Genomic DNA, 18,711 nt, shown 5'->3' with positions numbered 1-18,711 from the left:
TTTTACGGCGCTTTTTGGGATTTGGGCCCTTGAAGGCCGCCATTCCAGAGATGTATCCAAGGGGGCCATGTGTCAAGAGGATATTAAGCCACGTGGGCCATCTTAAACTCGACACGTAGCCTCCTCTCATTGGTCCACGTGTCTAGGGTATTTTTACCCTAAACATTTGCCCCTCACAGGACTCACGTGCGTATCACGTGGGGCCTGTGACACGTGTCCACCTATCAGAGGTGAACAGTAACGAATAATAAATTTAAATTTCAAACAAAAAATTTCCCCCTGTTTTCACCTTCTATAAATAGAAGTTTACCCCCCTCTTTTCTCTCACCTTACGTTCATTTGACTTTTCAGAGAGAGAAAGAGAGAGCTTTTAGAGAGAAATTCTCTGCCTCCGTCTGCGTCAGAGTATTTTCGAGTTTCCGTGTGCTAGCAGTTCAACACCCGGTTTACCGGCTGTAGCGGTTTTCAGATTTTTCAGAGTTAAAGTAAGGTAACCGCCTGTACCATTTCAACTTTTCTCTTTTTTAACCTGTATACAATTCTTTCTCCGCTTGTATATATAGTTTTAGAAAATATAAATGAGTTCTCAATCCACACACTCGACATTGCCTAGGACACTCAGCCGGTCCCCTGGGACGGGTGAGTCTAGAACAGGGGGTGCCTTTTCTGGACTGTCAGAACCGATGTGTTCATCCCCGAATTCCTCCCTCTCTGTGTCTGTGCAGGACACAATGGCCAGAATGAAACAGACGGCCAGAAGGTCTAGGAGTCGGCGCACTATATCAGTGCCAGCCGATGAGGTTGTCCTAGACGGGGAACAAAGGGATTTGGATGAGAGCAGGTCTGATGAAGAAGCTCCCTCTACTCCCGGGATCTCGGGGGTACGAGAGGTAGGCGGCGAGGGAGCCGCCTCCTCTAATGAAGCCGGTGATGCTGAGGCCGGCGAAGGGTCTAGGGCCGAATCTTCCGGCTATGACCAAGATAATTTTGCGGCTGACTATCAGCAGCCGCCTAAGGTCGCCGACCACCCCAACCCCAAACGGACTAGGATGCTGCCGGGTAACATTGCCCTACTTAAGAGCGGCTTTAGGGCTGGGACATCATCGTTCCGCCTGCTGATGCTGTAATGGCGTGGAGCGATGATATTGATAATGCAGACCATTACTTTGTCTGCTACGAGGCGGTCATCGAAGCCGGCCTCCGGTTCCCCCTCCACCCCGGGATTAGGAAAATCCTGAAGGGGTACGATGTAGGAGTTTGGCAGCTCACCCCCAACTCGTGGGTGAACATTCTAAGTTACATCGCCGCCTGCGAGTTCCAAAATATAAATCCAAGCTTCTCCGCCTTCGCTCACATGCATTATATGAGCAAGGCCCTAGGTGGCCATGGGGCATGGTATACTCTGACTACCTTGCCCCAATATTTGATGACTTTGGACAAAGTGTCCAAATGGTCCGGGTGGAAGGACAAGTTTTACTTGATTTCTTCCCCAACTCTAAGGCATAACCGGACACTGCGCCGGTACAACACAGAGCCGGCTCTTCTAGGAAGGAAGTGCCCTCTCCCGAAGCTGTCTACTAAGGCCCAGGAGCAAATAATAGATACGGGATTTTTTGAAACAACAACCGAGCCCATGGGGGATGGGACTCACATTATAGTTCCCAAGAAATGGATCCCTCATCCGAGCTTCTTCAAGGACGAGTGGTTCTTGTCCGCCTGCGGACTGAGTACCATGTTTCCCAAGGGTAGATTACCTTACATCCGGAGTGTTTGTTATTTTTATTTTTATTGCAAATTTGTCACAATTTCTTCTAACCTAGAATTCTATTCATGCAGCCGACGCCTTGAAGATGGTAGATCCGGCAAAGACACCGGCTAAGTCGGCGGCGCTGCTGCACAAAGATGCTGCACTTGCCAAGAAAGCAGTCGTCGATGCAAAAGAGTCTAAGAAAGGCGGGGTAAGACCGCCTGACTTTTTATGTGTATACATTTTTTTAAGGCAATTTGCCGGCTAGGTATACTTACCCCTGTTCATTTCCCACGACTTGATAAGTGGCATTTATGCCACTCTTTTATCCTTTTTCTCTAAGGATTCTCCCCTCATTTGCACTTGTTTGACCCTTTTTCTAAGCATTTCTACTTAGTTTTGCTTCCTCTTTTCTTTCTCCTTTATCCTCCCTTTTCTTAGTCTTCCCGCTTTGTTCCTATTGTGATTTTCATGCTTATGCTTTGTAGGAACCATCGGGATTTTCAAGAGGAGGAAGCTAAGCTCAAAGAAAGCTAGCGGAAGCATGATTCAGAAGAGGTTCGGCCGAACCTTCTGATGGTGTGGCCGAACCAAGGTGTGGCCGAACCTGCTCAGTGGTTCGGCCGAACGTTGAGGCAGGGGCAAGATGAAAATTGGCAGTTTTGCAGGAGTGGCCGAACCATAGGAGTTCGACCAGACCAGGATCAGGGAGGTTCGACCGAACCTACCCATGGTTCGGCCGAACCTACCCTGTAGTCCGGCCGAACCTTCCCATTTGTTCGGTCGGACCTCTCCTTTTATCAGCTGGCTCTGTACGGACTATATAAGTCCCATTTTTAGAACGTTTTGGGGAGGAGATGAACTTAGTTTTAATTTTCTACATTTGAGCTTAATCTAGAGAGAGAAACTTCATTAGTAGAGAGAGAAAGTGTGGATTTTCATTGATGAACTTGGATATTGAAGAAGGAGCTTGATTGAATCTTTGTAAATCTTCATCTTCAATTAATGAGCAATCTCTTACTCTCTTTCTTTACTTTTGTATTTAGTTATGTTTGATTATTTTGATTTTCCTTCTTTGCTTATTGATCATGTTGATGCTTATTGATTTGATGATTGATATTGTCTTCAATATGATTTGTGAGTAGTCACCTAGCCAAGGGTGTGGGGATGGTGTAGTTGTTAATTGATTCATGCTTATGATGTTGGGGTTATGTCAATGGTGATTAAAGTCTTTGTATGCTTGATATTCTTTGGTCTTTCTTGCAAGTGCACATTGTTAGTTGATCAAAGATGAGTCTTTACTAACAAGTAACGGAAGTTGACTTAGTTGAGATTCATTACTATCGATAATTCTTTGTTTGCACCTTCTAATATATGGTTCTAATGTGGAAACATAGAGGCTATGTTAGGAGAAATCGATTAACCCCGGAAGGCGGTTAGATCGAGCTTTATTTCGATATTCTTGCATGCTTAGTTTACCATTGCTTTGCTTCCGTGTTATTGCATGATCAAGTGACATCTACATATACCCACTTCCCTTGGTGTTTAGTTATATTGATCTTTAATCATTCTTAATCCTTAGTTTAATCTCTTAGTTATTCACACTTCTTGTCCCGAGATAGCTTAAAGTCTTAAGTAGTGAATGCGGTGTTTATGCATGTCTCCTTGTGGTTCGACCCCTCTATTTACCCTATACACGTATTAGGTCAGTAGAGCGTTATAAATTAATTTGACTTAGGTGTAGTCGCCCAACGACACGATTATCGCCTTGTCAGGACTCTGCAAAGTGAATACCACGATCCTTCTCCAAGCTTCTCAAAAGGCAAGGAGAAGATCTGGAGAAAGCTCCGGCTGCGAAGGCCGCCAGAAAGGACCCCCCTCCCCAGACACATTCTGCTGCCAAATCTGATTGTCCAACGACCGGAGGAAAATCTCCTGCTGCGATGAAGATTTTGAGCGAAAGCTCAGAACGCTCACAGCAGAAAGCGCCGAATGCCTCTACGGCATCGAAGGGTGGCGAGCCACCTAATGTTGCAGCCGATGCGGCAACAACTGGGGAGAAGCAGAAGCCTGCGCCCCATCCGGATACCGAAGGTAAGGGAGGAATTGAGATACCTTGGCCACTTGACTTTATGAGAGTCAAGACTAAGGTAGACCCCTCTAGGGGTTCAGTCAGAAGCCAGCAACGGATGAGTGCCAACTATGTTGCCTCTTACTCACAGAGTACTACTTTTGGTGCAGATCTGACATCCGACGAGCCGGATCTTGTGGGTTTCGCAAAACGGATGGTGAGGACCCTCACCCAGTCGGAGAAGAAATTCATACTTGACCTGCAGGTGGTGGACTTTGACCGGATAATGGGCAAACTGGCTGAGGTAAAAAATCCAACAACCCCAATACTTTTCATTTATTTGAACTAAGCATATCATAATCCAGCTGCTCTTTTCTCTGGTAATACTGAGAGTGGATGGCCTCCAGGGCCCCTTTAGGCGGAAACAAGAAGAGGTAAATGACGCCAAACGGAGGGCCCTTGAAAACCTCAATTCTGTTGAATATGATAATTATATGTGTGATTTAAAGATTAAAAGCAGTAGAGTTGAAACAAGAGGAGCTGATCCGGAGCTTGACGGCTGCGAACGACGAAGCTGACAGCCGGGTTGATGGCCTTGAGCAAAAACTGAAGGATGCCAAATTTGAGCTCAAGGCATTAGAAGATGCTGATCAAGAAAACACTCAACTCCGAGCAGACGTTTCCCTCCTGGGGCTGAGCTTGTCAATCTGTGAAACAAGCAGTCGGACGAGCTAGCCTAAGAGCAAAAGCGGCTGATAGAGGAAAATGAGCGGTATAATCTGGCCCGGCTGAAGATCACTTGGAGCCTCCTCTACCCAGATATAGACTTTGAGGTCTATAAATTAAGGTATGATTGCGCCACTGAGGTGTATGATGCCCAAATACTAGGTGAGGCTCCTCCGCCTCGCTTCAAAGATTGGGCTGCCAAGCAGGGATATGAAGTCTCTGATAACGAGGAGCCGGCGGCGGATGAGCAAAATGAAGGCCAAACCAGCCAAAATTAGCCGGAGCAGCAGCATCCACCTCAGCCTTAGGCGGGCCTCCCCACTTTCTGCGACAGTATGCCAACCATTTTCTTTGCCGGCTTGTATGCCGTGTTATATTGTATCTTTACCAACCATGGGGTTGGGTTAACAATTAATTTTTTATTTCTTCACCGGATGTGATTTCGATTAACACTTATTATGGCCTTTGTGCTATTATTAATATTAATGAATTATTCCGACTCAGTCGGTGTTTATATATATTTGTGTTTGAATTTTTCAATTTGAATTTTGCGTATGTTTGCAATTCTTTAATATTTTTCCTAACTTAAAAAAGCATGCGGCAATTTGCAATCCGAGTGCTCTTGCCCCTGGACGACTGTGTGGTTGGTTTTGCTTCAAATTGATTGATTGGCTTGAAAACACTTGATACTAGGAGAAGTATGGAGCGTTTTTAGGCCAATCAATCATAATGGTGATTGCCCCAAACCAAGTTCATAGCCGGCCATTAGAGCGGGTGCTTTGAGCTTCCAACCCAGGCGGTTATATTCTGTCTGGGGTTATCACATAGCCATTACACAAAATCTTTTGCCCCAATAGGGAGAAAGAGTGCAACTTTGGAATAAATAACCTAAGTGAGAACTTCAGCCGGTGACCGACTGATGCCTCAGGGTATCCGGTATTCGGTAACTTAATCGTTCTTCATAGATTATTCTGGTCAGACAGCTATGAGTTGACCAATTCGGTCGTTCAATTTTTGCCGTCTGTATGGGTACGTAGAACCGACGAATAGTCAGTTCTCTGCGACGATTGCACCCGGAGGGGTGTCGCCGGACGCCTTTGTCCATGTTGGGACAAGCGGTTTTATAAAATAAGCAACCATCCGGCCATTTTGGCCTTTGGTCTTGTTTGAGATCGATTGTATAGCCACTAAGCGTTTTTGTGCTCAGTTTTTAATCGGACCATTGGCCGAGCATCATTACAACATTGATTTTACATTAAATGTCGAACTTAGTTGGTTGAACGAATAGTCCGTCTGAGTATTACCCAGGCGGACAAGCAATTATTAAATTAAACTAAGTACCAAACTTAGTTAGTTAAACAAAGAGTTCGTCTGAGTATTACCCAGGCGGACAAGCAATTATAACATTAAATTACACTAAGTATCAAACTTAGTTAGTTAAACAAAGAGTCCGTCTGAGTATTACCCAGGCGGACAAGCAATAAAAAATAGCAAAATAATTCTGCAAACAAAGTCTGAATTCTCATTAATTGACTTACTGTTTAAAAAAATTTACATTTCTCAGAAGTAGTACTTTTTTAAGTTATCTACATTCCAAGTGCTAGGAAGACGTCGTCCGTCTAGGGTTTCCAGACGGTAGGTGTCATCCCTGACTTCTTCATAAATCCGGTAGGGGCCTTCCCAATTAGCGGTTAGCTTTCCAGCCTCATTAGCCCTACCAGTTGCCTCCATTTTTCGTAACACTAAGTCGTCAACTTTCAAAGGACGCTTGTGCACTTTCTTGTTGTAGGCTCTGGACATTCTCAGACGGTATATCTCATGACGTAGGGCAGCATTGCCCCTGCGTTGCGGGAGGGAGTCCAATGCCAGCCGCATGGCCTCCCAATTTGCCTCTTCATCATAGAGCATGACTCTAAGAGTCGGCTCGTAGTGTTCAATGGGCAAGATGGCTTCACCACCGTATACCATAAGAAATGGGGTTTCTCCGGTTGCCCCTTTGGCAGTAGTCCGGATGGCCCATAGGACATGAATTAGCTCTTCTGCCCATAAGCCACCGGCTCTTTCAATTTTCTTTTTTATGCTGTTTGAGATAAGTTTGTTGAAGGCTTCAACTTGGCCGTTTGCTTGGGGTCGGCCGACTGATGCAAAACAATGAGAGATACCCTGATCTCCCAACCAAGTCTTGAGAAGAGGGGTTTCAAACTGAGGACCATTATCAAACACCATAGACATAGGTACCCCAAACCGGGTGATGATGTTCTTCCAGATGAAAGAGATGACATCCTTTGTCTTGATGTTCTTAACCGGCTCAGCTTCTACCCATTTGGTGAAATAATCCACAGCCACCAAAATGTAGCGCTTTCCGCCTGGAGCAGGTGTATAAGGACCCAAGATATCCATGCCCCATTTAGAAAACGGGACTAGGCTGTGGATTGCCGTCAGGTCAGTAGCCGGGCGGTGAATAAGTTTGCCAAACCTCTGGCATTTGTCACATCTCTTCACCAACTCTTTAGCGTATGCTTTAAGAGTAGGCCAAAAGTAATGCCGCCTGGCTCTGACGGCTAGGGACCTACCGCCTATATGAGAGGCACAGTACCCAACATGCAATTCTTCGAGAACTTATTTCCCCTTTTCTGGGGTAACACACTTCAGTAGAGGTTTAAGGAAACTCGCCTTGAAAAGCTCTCCGTTTCTCAACTCGAAGTTTGCTGCTCACTTCTTCATGACGGTTGCTTTTTGTGGTGAATCGGGGAGTATGCCGTCTGCTAAATATGCCCGGATGCCATCCATCCAGGTAGAGCTTCGGTCAAAAATTCCAATGGGCTCTTCATATATGCTTCTCTTTTCAAGAACTTCCCAAAAGACTGACCGACACGTATCACAACAGGCGGATGAAGCCAATTTGGACAACGCATCCGCCTGATTGTTATCCAACCTGGGCACTTGATTCAGACGGAATTCCTCAAGTGCCCCAGCCTATTCTTTGACTGCCTAAAGGTATTTGACCATAGCCGGATGAGTTGCCTCATATTTTCCCTCATACTGGCTAACGACCAACTGTGAATCAGAGTAGGCGTCAATTTTAGTTGCCCCTGCTGCCTTACACATGCGGATTCCGGCTAGCAGGGCTTCATACTCCGCCTAATTATTTGAGGCTTGAAAATTAAACCGCAGTGCATATTCAAATATGTCGCCCTCAAGGGACTCATATATAATTCCTGCACCGCAACCGTTCTTCATTGAGCTCCCGTCTACATACACTTTCCAAACCTGGTCAATGTTATCCGGTTGCACCGGTCGTGTCATTTCAACAATGAAGTCGGAAAACGCCTGACCTTTCACAGCCTTTCTAGGTTCAAAGTGATTTCAAGACTTTGCATTTCAATAGCCCATTTCAACATTCTGCCAGATGATTCCAAGGTAGACATTGGCCGCTTGAGGGGCTGGTCAGTGTAAATTACCACCGGATGGGCCAGAAAATACGGCTTCAATTTCTTGAAGGCCATATACAGAGCAAGGCCAAATTTTTCAATCATGGGATACCGGAGCTCAGCATTTTTTAGAACATGGCTAATGAAATAGACCGGGAGCTGAACGCCGTCTCTCTCAGCAAGGAGAACAGCACTGAGGGCATGATCTGAAACAGCTAGGTACATGTATAACACCTCTTTAGGCAGTGGACTAACAAGCCTTGGCAAAGGGTGTAAGTGTTCTTTCAGCCGTTGAAAGGCCGCCTCAGCATCATCCCCCCATTCAAATCTGGTCTTCTTCCTGATTGCTTGGAAGAAGTAAAGGCATTTGTTACCTGACCGACTGAGGAACCTCACCAATGCCGCCATGCAACCGGTTAGTCTTTGCGCTTCCTTGACAGTGCAGGGTGACTTCATGTCAATTACCGCCTGTATCTTCTCGGGGTTAGCCTCTATCTCCCTTTGATCAATCAAGAATCCGAGAAACTTCCCAGACTCAACACCAAAGACGCATTTCTTAGGATTTAACATAACCTTATGCCACCTGAGTGTGGTGAAGGTTTCTCGGAGATCAGCAAGGTGATCCGCCTGCTGCTTGGATTTGACTATCATGTCATCTATGTACGCTTCCACATTCCTCCCAATTTGATTAATGAAGACCGTATTAATCATCCGTTGGAATGTAGCCGGCGCATTTTTTCAAGCCAAACGACATCACAGTGTAACAAAATAACCCCTGATCAGTGACGAAGGTCGTCTTCTCTTGATCTTTCTTCCATAGGGGTATCTGATGGAAGCCGGAGTAGGAATCCATGAAACTCATCAAGGCATGCCTTGTTGAGGTCTGTTGATATGTCTATTTTATATAGTGTTTTATCCCCGTCCGTTGGTCGTTATTAGTAGTGTTTTTGGCGTTTTTGGCTCTTTCGAGCCACTTTTATTACTAATTTGTGTGTTCTAGTGTTTTTGTAGTTTTAGTTGTATTTTACAGAAAATTGCACTCTTGGAGAATTTTCCCGGGCTTTATGGATCGACTACGGAAGCTAGAAGGATATGACCACTCTTGAAGCCCAGGATCGGTGAGAGCCGGTGATTAAGGGCTCGGTATGTGATACCGGGGTTATTGGATCGATTAATCAAGACCCGATGAGGAAACTTAGATTGGGCCGAGGAATTTAGCCCAATCGAAATCCAAGCCTCGAAGAAGAAGACCGGGCCCGATCGGGCAAGCATACGCCCGATCGGGCGGCTGCGCGCATAAGGACCCTCAAGGAAGAGGCGCGCCCGATCGGGTGAGCGTAAGCTCGATCGGGCGCGGCACATCACAAAAAGGTGGGCCCGATCGGGCGCGTGTTTTCTTAGGACCTGATTAAGTTTAGTTTTAATTCTTGTTTTAGGAAAGGTTTAAATACGATTATGTACGGAATTATTAGTTTCTTTCTTAGACTTTCTCTCTCTACTTAGTATTTTTCTCGCTCTTAAATTCTCTCTAAACTTTTGTTCTTAATACTTCCTTTAATTCCAGATTTATTTTTGGTACAATTTCTTCCCTTTTTAATTTCAGCTATTTTAATTGTTTTCTTGATTATGCTTTTAATTATTTTACTTGATTGGCTTAGTTATGATGATTAGTGAGTAGTTCCATTCTAGGGTTTATGGAGATCCATAATTAATATGAAGGGATAGTTTGTTATTATTGATTATTGATATTGCATGATAATTTCCTATTGAATTGTTTTAATTCTTTGCAATTAGATTATGAATCGAGCAGATGTAATTTGAATGTGAATGTTTAGCAATATTGAATTGATGAATCGAGCAGATGTTGATTTAATATTAAAGGCTAATTTTAATAGGAACTTAGGTCTAGTAAATTGCAAGAGCCTGTTAGATCTATGTTGATTAATAAATTGCGAGAGCCTGTTAATCATGTTATCTGTGCATTGTTAATTATTAATTACTTCGTTATCCCGGAATATTAATTATTGGTGAACTTGTGACCCTAGGTTTCCTTATTATTGATTCTTTTCTCCCTAAACTTATTCTTCGTAGTATAGAATTCATATCTAAAAATATTGGTTACTTAGATAAATTAGATTATAATAATTAATTATATTAAAAAGACCTGTTTTCCTGTGGAGTTCGACCCTACTTCCCTATCTACTTTAGTTAGTGATTTAGGTAATTATTTTTGATTAGGGGATACGACTTTACCCTGTCAAAATTTGGCGCCGTTGCCGGGGAAACGATTTTATTTTTGTTTTTAGATTATATTTTTGTAGTCTAGATTATCCCCCTTTTTGCCTCAGACAACATTAGTTCTTTGAGGCAAATATCATATTTGTCTTTAGTTCTTTGTTTATGCCCAGGTGTTCTAGATCAGGTGACATCCCTTTTGATCCTGAGATCGAGCGTTCTTTTCATAGGCAAAGGAGACTCTATAGACAAATTCTGGCGGGTTCTGAGGAGGACAACGATCGAAGAGATCCTCCCCCTGATTCTAGTGACACAGATATTCCTTCAGATTCAGAATCAGAGATGACGGCCCAGAAGAAACTCAGTGACTATTCGCAACCAAAGCTCACAGATTTCCCGCACCTTACTCCCGCTCCGGCTCTAGATGGAGTTCAATTGAGATCAAGCCCCAATTTATCACTATGATAGAGAGGAAGCAGTTCAGCGGAGCTAAGGGTGAAGATCCCAATCTTCACATCGCAGATTTCTGCCAATATTGTAACACCATTAGACAAGCCGAGCTCACGCAAGACCAAATCAGGGAGATTCTTTTTCCCTTTTCATTATGTGGCAAAGCAAAATTAGGGTTTAATGCTTTGAATAGAACTGCACTTGGTATTACTGACTGAGAAACTCTTGCTTTGAATTTCTATAATAAATATTATCCTGCAGAGAGAACAGCGGTGCTAAGGAGTGCTATTCAGAACTTCGCTCAAGAGGCCGACAAACACTATGTGAGGCTTGGGAGAGGTTCAAGGATCTACAGAGAGAGTGCCCCCACCACAATCTAGCACAATGGCAATTGATCCAAGCATTTTATAATGGACTTGGAAATTCTTCTAGATCAGTACTAGATTCGGCAGCTAGTGGGAGGATTATGAATTTAAATGTGGATGATGCAGGACAGGTTATCGAAGACATGGCAATACACAATTCCCAATATGGGAATCCGAGAGGGTTTGCAAATAAAGGAAAACATAATGTCGATTCCGTATCCTTTTTGCAAGCTCAATTAACATCTATTTGTCAAAAATTAGATAATCTTACTACTGCTCATAACTCTGTAGCTAATGTTTCTGCTGTTGCTAACTATGAAGATTTTTGTGAAAATTGTGGAATTATAGGTCATTGGGAGCAAGTTGTAGGAGCTCTATGGAACAAGTTAATGCCTTTCAAACCTATAGGAAAAATAACCCCTATTCCAAATCAATACAATGTCGGTTATAAAAATCATCCTTATCTTTCATACCGGAGTACCAATGTACAAAATCCTCCACCTCCACAACAACCACAACATCAAACACCACCACAGCAAAAATATTATCATCCTAATTCCGGCCAGAAAAGCCAAGCATCACCCTCATCATCTTCCGACCCTACTGTTTCGAGGTTTTCTGATGTCCTGCGGGAGAGTTACATTTCCGAGACTGGAACCGGACGCCTGTACCTGCAAAAATAACGGAGACTCCTGTGAGCTCCGCCTCCAACGGTCAAGTTAGTACCTGATAAAGGAGTAATTAACGCGGAAATTAAAGTAATAAGGTCTCTCTAGGTGAGAGTGTTTAATGTAGGTAATCTGCTTTGTTAGCGAGATCAGCCGGTTATTAGTGTGTTCCGTAATGTTTTTCGCGTGTTGTTTTCGTCCTCTCCCTTAATGAGGATTAAGGGAGGTATTTATAACCTTGGGAAACGTGCCCATCCTAGGTTTAGGTAAACCTAGGGCCGATTGGGCTTCCCTCGGAAGTTGGGCCTGGGTGGCCGGTTTCTCCATTAGGCATGGAGTATGCCACATGTCGTGACATAACAGTTCCAAGGTGGACGAATAAGCGCGTGCCACGTGGCAAGCCCTGACAGTTCCAACTAGGGGACACTTGGCAGGTCCTGATTGGCCCACGTGGCGCATTCCGATTGGTGGGAGCAAAAATCCCCTAATCATTTGCCCCTCACAGGTGGCACGTGATTGGTCACGTGTTACCTGTGACAGGTGTCGCACAGTAACGAGCGTCGACCTGCTACAGGTGTTAGTCGGCGAAAGGACGAGAGATTTTCCCGCCAAAATTTTGAATTCTGAAAGTGACCCTTCGCCTTCTCACTTCGCCTATATAAGGGAGAGTTGTCTCGAGTCATTTTCACACTTTGAGAACTATTTGAGAACATTCGGACCCCTGAACTTGCTCTGACATTTTGGACCTTTTCTGCCTACCGCCTGTTCTGACAAGCCGACTGCACCGGACTTCCAGAACTTCATCAACCGTCACTCGTTCAGGTAACTCAGTTCTCTTACTCTTAATTTTCTTTTTATTTTTTGAAATGGCACCACGGAAGCACACGACACGACCTAGGTTAGTGATCAGCCGGTCACCGGGGACGGCTGAATCTAGGACTAGGAGTGCCGCCTGCCCTTTTCCGGACCCATCTTTGCCCTTTATACAAAGTCCGACTGTATCTGTGTCTATGCAGAGCAGGATGGCCAGAACGAAAAAGACAGCTAGGATCTCAAATTCAGACGGCTCCTCCCACAGGGTGCCGATTAGTGAAACATCTGACCAGGCGCCAGATGTTGAAGTGAGACAAGGCGGCCTGGATGCCGGCAATTCTGTGGGGGGAGTCATAGTGACCCCTTCCAATTTAACAGTTAACAAATCTGCTCCTTTTCAAAGAGAGGAGGCGGGCCCCTCCGGGAGAGGGGAGGAGTCGTCCTCTTCAGACTCGTCCGAGGACGATTCCTCGTCAAGCTCTTCTGGCCATGCTTCTTTGGGTACAGAAGAGAAAAACAGCCGCCTGCAAGAGGCGAGACTTTCTCACACAGTTGAGAAGGGGGACAATTGGGCGGAACCATCCGCCTCTTACCGAGAGCTAAATACCCCCTACTACTGCACGGTACCTCGGGGCCGAATCACAGCCATGCAAGAGAAAGTGGAGAGCTTTATTGCAAACAATACCATGGGCCCCGACTTTCTAGTGTTTGTGCCGGATCCAGAAGACACAGTCGTCTGGCCGGTTGGTTCCAGTTATGATAGCGCCTGCTTTGGCTGCTACGAGGCGGCCATCAAGGCAGGGCTGCGCTTCCCATTACATCCGGCTGTTCAGCGGATTTTGGATGGGTATGAGTTGGGGTTATGGCAGTTAGCCCCAAACTCCTGGGTCAACGTACTCGACTATGTGGCCGGGTGCGAACTGCACGGGGTGGAGCCGAGCTTCGAGGCTTTCGCCCATATGAACTATCTCAGCCGGACCCCTAAGACAGGCGGTACCGGCTGGTATCAATTAACGAGCCACAAGGACTACCTCATGACGAGAGGTAAAGCAAACAAGTGGAAGGACTGGCGGAGTACCTTCCTCATCATTGAGAGTTCAGACATTGAGATGAACAAGCGCTTCAATAGGTGGAACAGGAATCCGCCCCTTCTTGCAGGCGGCCGTAGCATGCCGCCTGTTCCCCTCAAGGCTAAGAAAGAGATCCTTGACAAAGGACTCTTTAAAGTAGAGTCGAGGGTCGACTCTACTTCAGGGGTACGAGAGCAAGTACCCCTGCATTGCGTCCCGAGCTTCAAGTGGCTCTATGACGAGTACTTTTTGGCCGCCTGTGGCCTCAGCAGTCGGTGCTCAAGAGGTAGTCGGCCTGTCGAATACTCTGTTGTTTCATACATTTGCAGTTTATCTTTTATTAACTTTGCCGTTTGTTTTTGCAGCTGACGCCATGAGCAAAATCACCGCCTCCAAGACTGCGGCGGCCATGTTGCGGGCCTCTATTATGCAACAAACTTCAACCGACTCCCCCAAAAAGGGGGCACCCTTGGTGAGCTCCGAACCTTTCACCCTCTTTTTGGAGTGTTTATGCATATACTGACTTTTTTCTTCTGTTTTAGACGGGTGCCCCAAGAGCTTCATCTTCCCAACAACCGGACCCCAAGGCCCGGAAGACGACTGTTGGGAGCTCTCCTGGTTCTGCCAGGAAACAGGTGGCGGCTGAGAAACAGCCGGCCACTTCTTCTAAAGCTCCAACTGGACCGCCTAGAGGTATGAAGTTGTCCTTGTAAATTTTAGACTTGCTCCCTTTGTTACTAAGTCTAATCCGTTTGTTTATGCTTGATGCAGCCGGCCCCCAGGAGCCTGACTTGGTAGAGATGGCCAAGTCTATGATCAGGGCAGTTCCTCCAGCTGAAAGGGAGGCGGTCAGGGGTGTCGGCACCCTTGACCTTGACGGGATTGCAGGGGTCCTTGCTGAGGTATACTTAGCATATTTTTGAGTATTTAAATTTCTGGACGCCTGTTTTCTTTTTTGTTTGGAAACTGACGCCTGTTTTTTTTGTACTTAGGCCCTGCTCCGAGTTAACGGCCTTCGCAAGCCGCTTGATCGGAAGAACAAAGAGGTAAAGGCTGCAAAAGCTATGGCCGCCTCTGATTGTGATAAGGCAATGTTTCAAATTGCCCAAAATGAAGTACTGACCATTGATATTCTTTATTATCAGGCGCAGGCTACCGCCGCTGTTCGGGCTCAGTTAGAGGCGGCCCAGAAGAAGAATGACGAGCTGGAGGCGACCATCACAAATCTTAAGGCCGAGCTGAAACCTCTTCGCCTAAAAATGTACTCTTACGAAGCCATGGAGAAATCCTTGGCCAGCGTAAAAGAACGCCTGGTGAGCCAAGAGAAGAGTCTTACCCAAGAGCTCTCGGAAAAGGCCGAGCACGAGAAGAAAGAGTTGGTCCGGGAAATGATGGAAGACTCCGCTCAAATCCAGCGCATGACCTGGGGCCGCCTCTTCCCTAGTGCCGACTTTGCCTTTTGGGAAAGAACGTACCGCCAGTGTTCGGAAACATATAATCAAGAGATCCTGGCGGCTGCTGAAGAAGAGGCGTTGGGAGAAGCGTTGGAGGAGGAGGAGGAGCCGGTAGTGGCGCTTGTGCCGCTTGGGGGTAAGGCATCAAAAAAGGATGCAGCTGAAGCCGAGTCCAGCAAGAAGAGTGCTGACCAGGCGGCAGCTGCTAATACTGAACTGCCCCCTTCTTAAGCTTTATGTATTCTTTCCACGGCCTGCGTGTCGTTTGCTTTGTATTTACCCGGCCAGGGGGCCGGGGCTTTGAATATTTTGCTGGTCTTTAATGACCGGCTTAATTTTAATGAATTTTTGTTTTGCTTCAAATTTGTCTAAGTATTCCATATCTAATATCCAATTGTTTACATGGCCGAACGTTGCAGACAGGTACGGATAGTTAGTACGCCGCCTATGCCCCTGGACGACTGGTTGTCTGTTTCCAGGGTAGACGATCAGTCGGCCATTTATCCAATCGGTATTCGAACTATTTTGTCTGGATCCTTTTTAGGCAGGCGGGCCTGTCATTTGTAAATTTAACCAAGTAGGAAAGTGGTCTGACCAAGTAAATAGAGTATTACCTAGTCGCCAAGGAATTGAGTAGTAGAGATAACAAGCGGCGGGTACCGGTTGTTTCCCTTTATTGCCAATGTTGTTGGCTTTTAACTCATAATTTGTTAACCTAGCAAGAGTAGTGGTTGAGAGCCCCTGTTTGTTAAAAACAGGCGGACGACTCATACCTTTTAGGCTCCATACTAAGTTTGAGTGACTATTAAGTTAACATAGGAGTTACTTAGTCTTCGTCACAATCTAGATTGAGTAGTAGAGGTACCAGGCGGTGGAGGCCGGCTGATCCCCTTGATTTGCCAATGTTTGTTGGCTATTAACTCAATAGGTTACCTAGTAGGAATAGGGGTTTGAGTGCCCCTGTTTGTTAAAAACAGGCGGACGACTCAAACCTTTTAGGTTCCATACCAAATTTGAGGGAGTGACTATGAGTTAACGTTGGAGTTACTCAGTCGCCGTCACTTTTGTTTGAGAAGTAGAGGTACCAGGCGGCGTAGGTCGGCTAGACCCCTTGATTCGCCAATGTTTGTTGGCTATTAACTCAATAGGTACCCCCTGCATTTATCCCAAGTAATACAGGCGGTCATCTGACTCAGATGTCAACTGCTACCACTGGTTTGGTTAGTGATAGAGTTATCCTTGTCTCAAAAACGGCTACGTGGTTGCCCTTGGGGACAGTCGTATAGGTGCCGTGTAATTAGTTTATAGAACAATATTCCACCCAAAAGGGAGCTGCTCTCTGCGACGAATTTCATCCGGATGGATGCCGTCGGACGCCTGCTATGATGTTGGGACAGGTCGTATTAGTTTTGTAGATTTGATCAGTTGGCTTGGCGCCTGGTCTGATCATTCGGCCTGTGGCCTTGGTAAGTTCTTGGTGAACGTAGGTGCTAAATAAAAGGAGGGTAGCCGCCTGTTAGGCACAGGGTCGGCCAGGCCCTAATCTTTTTAGCTAAGTATTAGGGGGGTGGCTATGTGTTTGGAACCAGTCGGCCTTCTCTTATGGAGAGTAGCCGACTATATGCCCAGGCGACATGCCCCTATTGTGAGTGAAATACTCAATGGAGAGTAGCCGACTGTAAAGGTACAGACGGCATGCCCCTCTGAAGATAGAGTGTAAAACTCAATGGAGAGTAGCCGACTGTAAAGGTACAGACGACATGCCCCTCGTAGTACAAAATTGAATAGTAAGTGCAAACTTTTATTAAGTAGCTCTTTACTTTACATCATTCAAAAGAAATATTTCTTAAGATTATCTACATTCCAAGTTCGAGGCAACGGTTGTCCGTCTGGTGTTTCCAGACGGTAGGTACCGTCCCTGACTTCCTCATAGATTCGGTAGGGTCCTTCCCAGTTGGGAGTTAGTTTGCCAGACTCATTAGCCCTACCAACTGCTTCCATTTTTCTAAGTACAAAGTCCCCTACTTTGAGTGGACGCCTGTGTACTTTTTTGTTGTATGATCTAGTCATTCTCAGGCGGTAAATTTCATGGCGCAAGACAGCATTGCCCCTTCTTTCAGGAAGTGAGTCTAATGCCAGGCGCATGGCTTCCCAGTTTGCCTCTTCGTCATATAGCATTACTCGAAGAGTCGGCTCGTAGTGTTCTATTGGAAGAACAGCTTCCGCACCGTAAGTTAGGAGGAATGGAGTTTCTCCAGTCGCCCCTTTTTCAGTCGTCCTAATGGCCTAGAGAACATGTGGTAGTTCATCCGCCCATAGGCCGCCTGCTCGTTCAATCTTTTTCTTGAGACCGTCTGAGATGATTTTATTAATGGCTTCTACCTGGCCGTTTGCTTGTGGACGGCCGACAGATGCAAAGTAGTTTGCAATTCCTTGGTCACCCAACCAGCTTTTGAGAACAGGCGTCTCAAATTGGGGACCATTATCAAAAACCATAGACATGGGAACCCCGAACCGAGTGATGACATTTTTCCAAATGAATGAAATTACATCTTTCGTCTTGATTCCCTTTACAGCCTCCGCCTCTACCCATTTAGTGAAGTAGTCGACGGCAACAAGTATGTACCTCCTTCCGCCTGTAGCAGGCGTATATGGACCCAGAATGTCCATGCCCCACTTAGCAAACGGTAGTGGGCTGTGAATGGTAGTGAGGTCAGTAGCCGGACGGTGAATTAGTTTGCCAAACCTTTGGCACTTGTCACATTTTTTCACCATCTCCATTGCATCTGCTTCCAAAGTAGGCCAAAAGTAGCCCTGCCGCCTTGCCCTTTGAGCAAGCATCCTACCACCTATATGAGAAGCACAATAACCAGAGTGAAGATCATCTAGTATCTCTCGTCCCTTTTCTGGAGTAACACACTTTAAGAAGGGTTGAAGGTACCCCCTCTTGTGAAGTTCTCCCTTAATCATTTCAAAACAGGTGGCTCGTTTTTTCAGTGCTGCCGCCTGTTGAGGATCATCCGGCAGTGTACCATTTATCAGATATGCCTTGATTGAATCCATCCAGGTTGAGCTTCTGTCTAGGATTCCAATAGGGTTTTCCTCGATGCTTCTCTTCTCCATTACTTCCCAAAAAACAGTTCGACGAGTATCAGAGGAGGCGGATGATGCTAATTTTGACAGTGCATCCGCCTGGTTGTTTTCTGATCTCGGCACTTGGATCAGATGGAAATCCTCAAGGGAGCCGACTGCTTGTCGGACCGCCTGTAAATACTTTATCATGGCCGGATGGGTTGCTTCGTATTCGCCATTGTACTGACTCACTATCAATTGTGAATCGGAACAGGCGTCTATTTTTCTTGCCCCTGCCGCCTTGCACATGCGGATCCCGGCTAGTAAAGCTTCATATTCTGCCTCATTGTTTGAAGCCTGAAAACTGAAGCGTAGAGCATACTCGAACCTGTCGCCCTCTGGCGACTGACATATGACGCCTGCTCCACAACCATTTGAAGTAGAGCTTCCGTCCACATATACCTTCCATACTTGGTCTGGAACTTGAGAGTCAGGAGGACGAGTCATCTCTACAATAAAGTCAGCAAAGGCTTGCCCCTTCACTGCTTTTCTAGGCTCGAAAGTAACTTCGAGGCTCTGTATTTCTATGGCCCATTTGATCATTCGGCC

The sequence above is a fragment of the Chenopodium quinoa genome, unplaced genomic scaffold, assembly GCF_001683475.1.
Source record: "Chenopodium quinoa cultivar QQ74 unplaced genomic scaffold, ASM168347v1, whole genome shotgun sequence".
Classification (NCBI taxonomy): Eukaryota; Viridiplantae; Streptophyta; class Magnoliopsida; order Caryophyllales; family Amaranthaceae; genus Chenopodium; species Chenopodium quinoa.
The sequence above is the reverse complement of the archived record's forward strand: the minus strand, read 5'-3'. Positions refer to the sequence as shown.